Consider the following 10,221-nt stretch of genomic DNA (forward strand, 5'->3'; position numbering starts at 1 on the left):
TGATCAGAATCATTTCAACAAGGCAGACGAGCCGTCTCTGAAATGAAGGAATGAATGGCTTGACAGACATCCCCATGGCAGTGGCCTAGCTGCGTGCCTCCAAACGACAAAAGCACTGGCAAGGTTAGTGGCATTCCAAGACGCCGCAGGGGAGCCTCCAACAGCCTTCTCCGGTGATGCGAGAATCGGTGGCAAAAAAGGAAGAAATGCTCATCCGATTCAATTTCATGGCAGAAGTGGCACAAGGGTGAGGTTGCTAGATCTGCCCGGTATAGATACCTGTTAAGTGGGGGAACACCACACCGAAACGAAGTCAGCGAAACTTCGCACGAGCGAGTTGGTTGGAAGAAGACGTAGTAGGTTGGCTGGATGTCAGACGAGGTCACATACCCGCGTGGAAAATTGGCCAAAGAGATGTATACCAAGTTACGCCCACTACGTGCGCGATCCTCTTCTTCTTTAGCTTGGCTTTGCGTCAAGAAGCTCCTGCTGTTCGATGGTTCACCTGACGGGCTCTGACTCCGGTCTCTGACTCCGGCACCGAATAGCAGCACCTCCTCCGTAGCAGGTACAGCAGTTGCTACACCCGCGGCTGCACCATGAACAATCGAGGGACGCCGTGCACGGCACCATTCCTGCAGCGGCGGATCGCGTCTGTATCGAATATAGCTTGCATTTGCAACGCGCCCCCCTGTTCAACAAGTTAGAGTATGAACGCGCTATTGCCTGGCGTCCTGACCCACCGCGGCCTGTGTCGCCTCCCACAAAAGCGCGCACCGGTCTTTTATTCTCCAGGTTCTTAGAAACACCAAAATGACGGCAAATGTATCTTCCTTTCCAGGCACCAAGAGGTTCCCATCTAAAAACCTTGTGCCTCCCACTGTATTTTTTCTGAGGGGTGCGCGGAGGACATGGGCATTCGGATGCGGCGGTGGTGACAACCACGGGACAATGCCGGCGTTTGCCGTTCTACGCTGCGACCCGCTTGCGCTCAAATCACTTAGCGACTCCGGGGTTTTCAGCACCGCGTAGGCTATGAGACAGGTGGGTCGAGCCCGCATTTAAGGCACTCCCCACCAAAAAAGTAAAGGGCCCCGGCGCGAGTCTGCACCTCGCAGAAATCGGATGCTATGAAAGATAAACAAAAAGCCGATTACCTTTCTTTTTGTGTGTGTGTGTGGAAGGAGGGGGGGGAGGTGGCGATCGCCCCATCGCCCCACCCTTCGGGACCCCCGCTGCCCCCCTCCTTCGTAGTGAATCCATTTGGAAGAATCACTCAGCGCCAGACTCAATTCAACACCCCGCTCCTGCTCCTGCTACAATACTCCTGCAACACTAGCGTCCGAATGTCATTTGAACCAAACGTCATTTGACTCAAATGCCAAGTTGTGCTGCTACACTAGGTTTTGAAATGCCAGTCGGCTCAAATGACATTTTAGCCAAATGAGCACCGAGGGAGACATTCGGGATTTTAAATGCCATTTCTAGCACTCTCGCACACAGCGTTCCAAGTCAGCATAAACAAATACATTACTGGCGTACTTAAAACGAGGAAAATATTCTTAATTATAGGACTTTGTTTACTTCTCATTCACTTAAATCGTGATATCAAGATGTAATAATTCCGTACTCTCAGCACCAGTGCGAGCAAGCAACGAACCAGTGTTGCCAGACAGCACGAAAAACCTCGATTGGGATTCATAATTAAGCAAAAACCGTGTCAAAGTTTACGTTATTGGTAATTTCATATCATATTAATACGAAGGACAGCCGCTAAATTTGATTGTTGCAATATTGTGTAAAAAATGAACTCGACAGCAGCAGCGCTATGCAGCACGGCGAGCGAATTATAAAGCTTTTAAGTGCCATTGAAATTGTAGTGTAGCACGGCGGATTCTGAATGGCATTCGAAGCACCCCATTTGAGTCAAATGACATTTGGTTCAAATGACATGCAGACGCAAGTGTAGCACCTACACCTACATTTAATACCAGCATGGCGAATCCCCGACCCGTAGACGCGTCGGTGTCAATATTCCGAAGGCGAAGAAGAAGGCTGAGAGCGTGCCTGGTGGCTCGAAGGGCCCATCGAGATTCTAATTAGTGCTACTGCAGGGACGCCGACATCGTCCAAGTGATGGCTTCCCCTCGTCCGATGAATTCGTTCAAGCCAAAACCCCGACTTTCGATTGGACCCAGACGGCCGCCTCCCTCTGTGCCAGAACTCCCGACGAGCCGAGCATTGGCTTCGAGGTTACCGAAGGCGTCGTCGGGCCCTGTCCCGGGAGGCGAGCTCCACGATTCGCTGCCCGTGGCGTCGCGAAAGCCCGTCGCGACGGGGCCCAATAAGGGTCGCCGTGCTCTGCTAGCGGAATCGTCGAGGCCCCCGGCAACGTTGGATACGGAGCAGGAAGTGTCCCTGGCTGCTGGTTCCCTGGGATCCCAACGAAACCGGGCTGCGGAGGTCTTGTCGTGGGCTTTCAAGCTGGAACCAGTGGGCACGCTGTCGAAGTTCTTCCGCTCTCTTCGAGGACGGAAGCAGTCTGGGACGACGGAAGCTCCGTTGGCGACGTCGCCGCTTGGCAGGCAGGGTGCGTTTCCGGGCATGCAGCTGAAACTGGAGCAGCACCACGTCGGTAGTCCCGACAGGTCGGCGTTCCCCGGAGGCAGCTTAGCGGCGCCATGTGGCGAAGAGTCGGTGACAGGCTCGGATGAAGGCGCAACCTCGTCGCCGCCTTTTAGTGTCCGCCGCCTCTTGCGCTTGACTGCAGCAGAGCAAGAAGGAGCTTTAGTGGTTCAGCCCGTGTCTAGCGCAAGCTGCCACAGCGACCTGTCGCTGCTGGTCCGCAGCTCCGCCGACATGCGCGAAACACCGGGACCATCGGACGGAACATCGTCGTTCGGCAAGGCGCTCTTCGTGACCGTATTCCTGTTCACGCTCTCCATCGTGTTCATTGGGCTTTTCTTCGCTTTGAGTGACGCCGTTGACGTCCAAGATATCCATACTGTTCAGCACGGTGCCGTGCCAGATATCCTGACTATTGCTTCCGAGGAAGATACCACTGCAAGAGAGTAAGCAAGCCCGCCAGCCACTACAGCAATACCGGTGCTGCCTGGAAACGCAAACCCTCGCCTCGTACCTGACAGGCAGGAGCTAACAGGGACCACAGAAGCGTTCCAACTTTTGCCGTGAATGAACAGTATCAATAAAGACATTGATGGGTGATGGTCTACGCGTCTGTTTCTATTCTTGACAAAAAAAAACTTAAAAACACGATAGCTGGCGCCTATAGTACCTCCGACACTCTCCCAATTTTAGTTTGCACGGAGGGTAGGCAGGGGGTTTAGACCTGTACATTGCTTGTTTTAAGGCAGTTACAAACCATGTATTCAGTTATGTTACATAGCCTCCTCGACTAGTAAGTAATCTTTATTCTTATCCTGCATGACTGGGAAGCATCGTAACAAACGGCATGTATACATACGGTAAGAATACTTGCTGTTGTGAAAGTGTCAGTCATTTATTATCTTGTCTGCTTAACCTTGAATCCGCTGAAGCATGCTTTGGCGGTCTCGTACGCCCGTACACATTGTAGGGAAAATTTTAGGCAACAGATGGAGAACATGTTTCTAATTCACGTCGATTTGCGCTTGCCACCAGGGAGTGCACGGCTACCTGGCCACCCAAGGACAACACCAATAGGACTATCTGCACCGGACACTGGAGACAGAACTGGCCAGTCCGCCCTCGAAGAACAGACCATCTTGGTCCGCCGGGCGTGGAGCGGGGTTGTCGAGTCTGGGGCGCTCCACAAGGGGCTCGTAACATCTGTATCTTTGATCCCCCTTCACCCACATTTTTTCCCTTCAATAAGGTATATTTCTCTATCTATCTATCTATCTATCTATCTATCTATCTATCTATCTATCTATCTATCTATCTATCTATCTATCTATCTATCTATCTATCTATCTATCTATCTATCTATCTATCTATCTATCTCTGTCTCTCTCTCTCTCTCTCACACACACACAAAGATCAACAGCACAGAAATGGGGAGTCAAGGTGCCAAGTGTGCCCGCGCTTTAACAAACGAGGGAATTCAACTACTCTTGATGAATTATGGCTCAGCTGAAAGTGACGACGATAAAGCGGCTCAGCGTATACTGGCTTGTCGAGCTAAGACAGGGGGGAATTCGAGCCTCTCCGCCTAAGAAATTGAGCAAGAAGAAAAAACTCGAGAAGCGGAATTTGTCGTGGAAGAAATAATTGAAGCCTCAGGAGCATGGTTTCGACCCATCTTCTTCAGAAATTGGCAATGGCATCGCAGTGGCGTCCAGCGGGCTGTAGGGTTTTGTAGGTGTGTGTGTAGGTGTGTGTGCGTGTGTAGCTGTAGGTGTGTGTGTGCGTGTGTGTGTGCGTGCGCGTGTGTGTGGGTGCGTGCGTGTGCGTGCGTGTGTGTGTGTGCGCGCGTGCGTGTGTGTGTGTGCGTGCGTGCGTGCGTGCGTGTGTGCGTGCGTGCGTGCGTGCGTGCGTGTGTGTGTGTGTGTGTGCGTGTGCGTGTGCGTGTGCGTGTGTGTGTGTGTGTGTGCGTGCGTGCGTGCGTGCGTGCGTGCGTGCGTGCGTGCGTGCGTGCGTGCGTGCGTGCGTGCGTGCGTGCGCGCGCGCAGTGATTGAACGCTTGGAAAAGAACCCCACGTTCCCACGCCGCCCGCTCCGAAAAGGACGCATACGTTACGGTGGATGCCTGCAGCAACCCTCCCCATTCTTTTCAATGTGTACTTCTTTTGTAGCGTAAGTTACACTGGCTGAGGTGTAGCAATTTCGCGTGGGTCGTGAAGGGCCATTCTGCGCAAGCGCGAAGAGCATTAGATTGGTTTGGATCAGATTAGATTGGCTTTAGTTGGATTGGATTGGCTTGGATTGTGTTGGATTGAAATCTAATCCAATTGGAGTACGGGTGTGTAGAGAATTGGGTCTGCACATTCGCCGGTCTGCGCATTCCAGAGGAGTGACTTCATAGCCGCGGCAGACGCACTGGCGCCGGCACGTGCCTAGCTGTGCGTCTCCGCTGCGCAGTAGCTAAGTATGACGCTGCGCAGGAGCCGCTTGATAGCCGTTTCGCGTTGATCCTGAAAAGCCGTGCTGCGCAGCGCGAGGAGCAGTGACTGGACTGGACTGGACTGGATTTCATTGGAATGGACTGGACTGGACTGGATTTCATTGGAATGGACTGGACTGGACTGGACTGGGCTGGATTACATTGGATTGGTACGGTTTGAAAATAGTTTTAGCAACAGTAAGCATGATAACCAGCTAATCCTAGACAACCAGGAAAGGTAAGAATAACCAGCTGAACCTTCGCTCACGCTACGTATACCCTGGCATAGCCGAGCAAAGCCACTGCTATTTTTTTTTCCTTGTCTCAAGATTCTTCCAATAAACTCAGTCTGGAAACGGAACCCAAAGTAGACGCATCTCAGGAGCACGCGTGGCCTCACCACCCCTAACGATACGTGCAGTAGAGTGGCAACTTGTTTCCAAATAGATTATGCCTCTAAGCAATTTATCAGCAAGCTAGTAAGAAAGAGAAGAACAACAACAGGCGTAGCAACGATGAAACCAAATGGCCACACGATCTACCCGCCACATATCGAAGGACGCGGTGAAATTCCCTGACTTCCTTTTTAGTGCAGAGACATGTTTTTACCCCGGTGGGTCTCGATCAATAATGTGGGTGGGAGACGGGCGGAATGATAGCGTCTTCAGTTTCAAACAGCGGAGCTTTTCCGGGGCTGGCCCTGGTGACAGTTTCTGCTGGTATCGTGCCACGCTCTCTCTGGAGATGCTCTCTTAAAAATAAAAAAATCATAAAAATAAAAAAGCCCCTAGTACTAGCGCTTTCATATTTTTCTACAAGACGGCTTATATTGCCTCTAACAAAATGTCTTCCCACCAATGCTTAGAGGTGCAACTGACTTCATGGGGATCCGTGTAAGCTTAGTTAACCTTTGTAACCTGGCCTCCTCACATCGCCTGTTGCGCAGTGAAGCATGGCCATCTACGGAAGGAGTATATATTGTCACGAATACAACGAAGGGAAATATCAGTTTAAAAATCGATTTTGTAGAATTCACATTTGGCGCCCTTGGAAGACCGCCTCATAGTCTCTACAATGGCAGAAAGAGGGCGCCAGGAGTCCGCTAGAAGTAAGGTAGCTAGAAGTAGGAGTTCCTGTATAAACATCCACCTCGCGAGGGGCACGATCAAATGCAGAGCATTTCCGGGGGCGCACGACGTTAAGTAGGTTGCGTTACGTTAATGTTGTTGCACTTGTGGCAACTGCTGACGAGAGAGCGCTCGTCAGCAGTAATTTGAATGAGTCAACAATATAAGGCGCGTTAGTAGCGTCCCATTCTGTGTCGGCTTTGTGGCGCAGTGGGTAGAACACCATGTACATTGCGCTCTGCCCGCAGGGTCGAGGGATCGAAACCTAGCGCCGGATAGCATTTTCTTTTTTATGTAGTAGGGACAACGACGGTGCGGACTACGGACGTCAACGCGGGTGACATCGTGAGTTACTGAAATGCTCTGCATTTAAAACAGAAGCTGGACAAATGCGTACAGTGCAGGGAGAAACCGGCACAACCAAAACGGAGGAACGTCCACACCCTGGTCATCTGCCTTCTATACCTACACGCGTTATACGCCTCGAGCGCTGCCTGTAGGGGCGCCACTGAAATCCCCCTAGCGGCCCGTTTCGAAAGCAGTCGCGGGAGTCGCCGACCCGCTCACCACTGTCGCCGTTGCTTTTGAGGCCCATTCGTGACTGATATTTTCCGTTTGTATGCGTTGGAAATACATATTTATGTGGAGCAGTCACTCTGTTCGGAAATGGGGTGTATTTACGAGAGTGTAAATGCTTCTGACGTGATCTTACTGTGGTACATTCGGCCCGCATAAGCGCCAGGTGTGTGTCGCAAGCCGGCGTCGCGAAACCGGCATATATGCATAGAGCTGATTGTAATTCCACTGCCCTGAAATTTACTAGCAGTATAAGCAGCGTTCGTTCAGATGCTCATGCTACAGCTATACACTATATATACGATGTAAATCGGTTTCGTGTACTCTCATAATCAAGCAGAGCACTCATACCTGACAGCCCGCGCCAGTTACGCTTCAAATCTCAGAAGTTGATCACTACCCTGAACAAGCCAATGTGGCCTAAATTGCACGGACATTCTACCCAATAAGTACGATGGATAATGCAAAATTACACGCGGGATTCAGCACAAAGAATTTACGGCTGGGTCGTCTTGTCGCGAGGTGAGCTTTCCCAAACAGTCATCGGTTACATATATCCGCGGCTGTGACTAAACGCTTCTTCGAAACATCATCATATGACACAGGGAGCCTGCACAATTTCGCACAAAAGTGAAATCAGAGGGCCTTATAAGATACCACACTCTACCAACGACACAAGTTTTTGTCGCTTGTGAACTTCCTTACTGTATACTTCAAAAATGCGTCCGCCGAGTGATCAGCTGTTCGTTAAAGTAGAAAAACAAAATAAAGGTGAACGTGCAGCTTGTGTGTGTGATTACTAAAACGGTCCTTTTTTTTTTTTTTTGCTCCGCATTTGCACACAACTATAGTCAAGCGCCCCCTCCTCCTCCTCTCTGTTTTGGAAAATATCAGTGCATTTCGCGTCTGGTTCGTCTAGTGAGTTCAACCTTGCTTAAGTTAAGACGAACGTCCCTAGAGTTTCCGAAGCTGCACTGGTTTTTTTTTTCCTTCCCGCACGAGCTATTACATTGCTTCCGGACTTGGCAGGCCATTTATTTTTCCATGGTTTCATTAACTCTCCTTGGTCCATGCTATCAGGCAGTAGTGGGAACATATTTAACAACCCACAGACTTGGAATACACTTCACATGTCCGTGTGGTCTCTATTTCTATAAAAGGCACAAGTTATTGTCAGGTATTAGGTAACCACATCCCCGAATATTTTTCTACGACGTATACATTCAAAACAAAGCCAAATTCGTTGTCCGCGCTGCAAAACGAAACCAATCTCTCACTGTGCCAATATCAGGTCTAAACGAGGCGTCAATAGAATTGCGCCTGAGAACTTGCGCCTGAGGTATTCGGAGGTGACAGTGGTGATATGCCGCTGCAGTCGCCGACACGCACGCGCCCGCGCGCTCGATTCCACACGCGTTCTCGTGTCTACGCGCCCAAGCGCTTGACGAGGGCGAGGGCACGCAGCCACACGGAGGCGACGGAGGCGCGTGAGCATGCTCCGCCCCGCGCATGACGGGGCCGCCTTGTCGATATGGCCCAACTGTACAGCTCCCAACTCTGTTCCACTGTCATCGTAACACACACAAACGTCGACTTTTCGTCTTACAGCAGAGCAACATTACCTATAACGCCAGCTTCGGACTAAAACACAACAGCATCGCCGCGTCGCTAGGCACACACGACGGCGGAAAGCCATGTTTGCCTCCGGCTGATGGGCGACGAAGTTTGTTTGCGTGCGTTGTTATTCGCCGATGGTGTATTTTGCTGGTGCGACACGGAGGAAGCGCATACACCCAATAAACCTTTGCGGCTAACGAAGCAACTACGACGATTTATCACAACGAGGAGACGGGAACTTTGAAGCAGCGACGTTGTCGGCTGCGGCCACTGGCGGATTCACTCGCGGCCGCCGCAGCCCGCTCGGCCCGGGAAACGCAAGCGCGTCGAGCGGCGGCTCTGATTGGTCCCGGCCGGTAGGCGCGCAGGGGAGCGCGCGAAATATCTGGCACAGCCAGATCTTCGAGAACGCGACGCGCTTCGCCAGGCGCGCCGTCTCCGGCCGGTGCGAGGTAGCGCGTGAACGCGCGAGCGCGTAAAATCTAGCGCGCAGGCGCGTGCATGTGGTTACCGCTTAAAAAGAGCGGCGAAGAAGCGCGCAGTACCGCGTCCCCGGTTAGCTCTTGTTGGCGTTCGAGCACTCTAATCAGGATGCAGCTGTTTTTTGAAGTGCCCTATGCTTACACACATGACCATAACAAGTTGTTTATGACGCGGAAAGGCAAAAATAAGCGAAAGAGAACCAAAACACTGCATGAGCCGCGCTATCAGCTGTCCAGCGGACATCCCGTAATGCGCTGCGGAGAAGCGGCGGCAGGCGGCACAGCGATCGCGAAGCTCGAGGCGTATAACAAAAAAGTGCTGGTATTTTCACTTGATGGTTTATACCCGAATGACATGATAGCTAGAAATTAACACTTCGAAACTAAATTCCCCAACGCACTTTCTACTAGTGATTTTTCACTGATATTAGGTATACCTGACCGACGCCGAAGCTTCGGGCAGTGCCGATAATTATTACCATAAGGCAAACGCGTGTGTGCAAGGGTTAGACCGGTCAGACCTCCATAAGTCAAGTTACATTCCTACGAAATACCAGGACTGGAATTGTTCTCGGAGAGGTAAATTTGACGTTTGACTCTGCTGGGAAGCTCATCATTGCAATAGAGATTGCGAAGAATGATTCAAGCTTCTTTATGCAGAAACAGAAGTGTGGAGGTGGCTCAAGAAATTTATGAAAAGCAGACGCCCAAGCAACAGCCAGTAACTTGCAACCGCTGTGGACGTGGTAGCAGTAGTACTCCGGAACATGCACACGTCCACCCGCCAATATTTAAAGGAAGCAGACAGTGTTGTCGGGATCTTCTTTGTGATTCCGGTCTCTTTGCTGTGAAGCGGAGCGATCGTTCGGTGCCTTCAGAAGACTGAAAACACGGCTGCGTAGTACGATTGGGGAGGAACGCCTCGACTGCATGCATGGCTTTGGCACATGTTCACCGATACATTGTAGACCTCAAATCGCTGCCAGAGTTGATGAAAAACTTTGTCAGCACGCGCAAGAACCACGCTCTCGTTTTTGGACCATCTAAAAATGTGGAAAGCTAGGAAACAACTTTTAGGTGATCATTAACTCAAATTACACGCAATATTTCTTGTTCGTATTTTTTAACGCGTGCAATAGCACAGTGTCATTACGTGCGGTGTTAACCCATGCTCGTTCTTTTAGTGGCGAAGCACCCTAGGGGCTGCGCTGTCGGCGTCTCACGTAATCACGGTACTAAAACACCGGGACACTCGTTTTCCAACACCGCGCGCTATAACGTTTCATCTTCATGGACAAACACTCGCACTAAAAGAATG

This window comes from Haemaphysalis longicornis, unplaced genomic scaffold, assembly GCF_048455015.1.
Source record: "Haemaphysalis longicornis isolate Haplotype H1 unplaced genomic scaffold, Haemaphysalis longicornis Haplotype H1 scaffold_4, whole genome shotgun sequence".
Lineage (NCBI taxonomy): Eukaryota > Metazoa > Arthropoda > Arachnida > Ixodida > Ixodidae > Haemaphysalis > Haemaphysalis longicornis.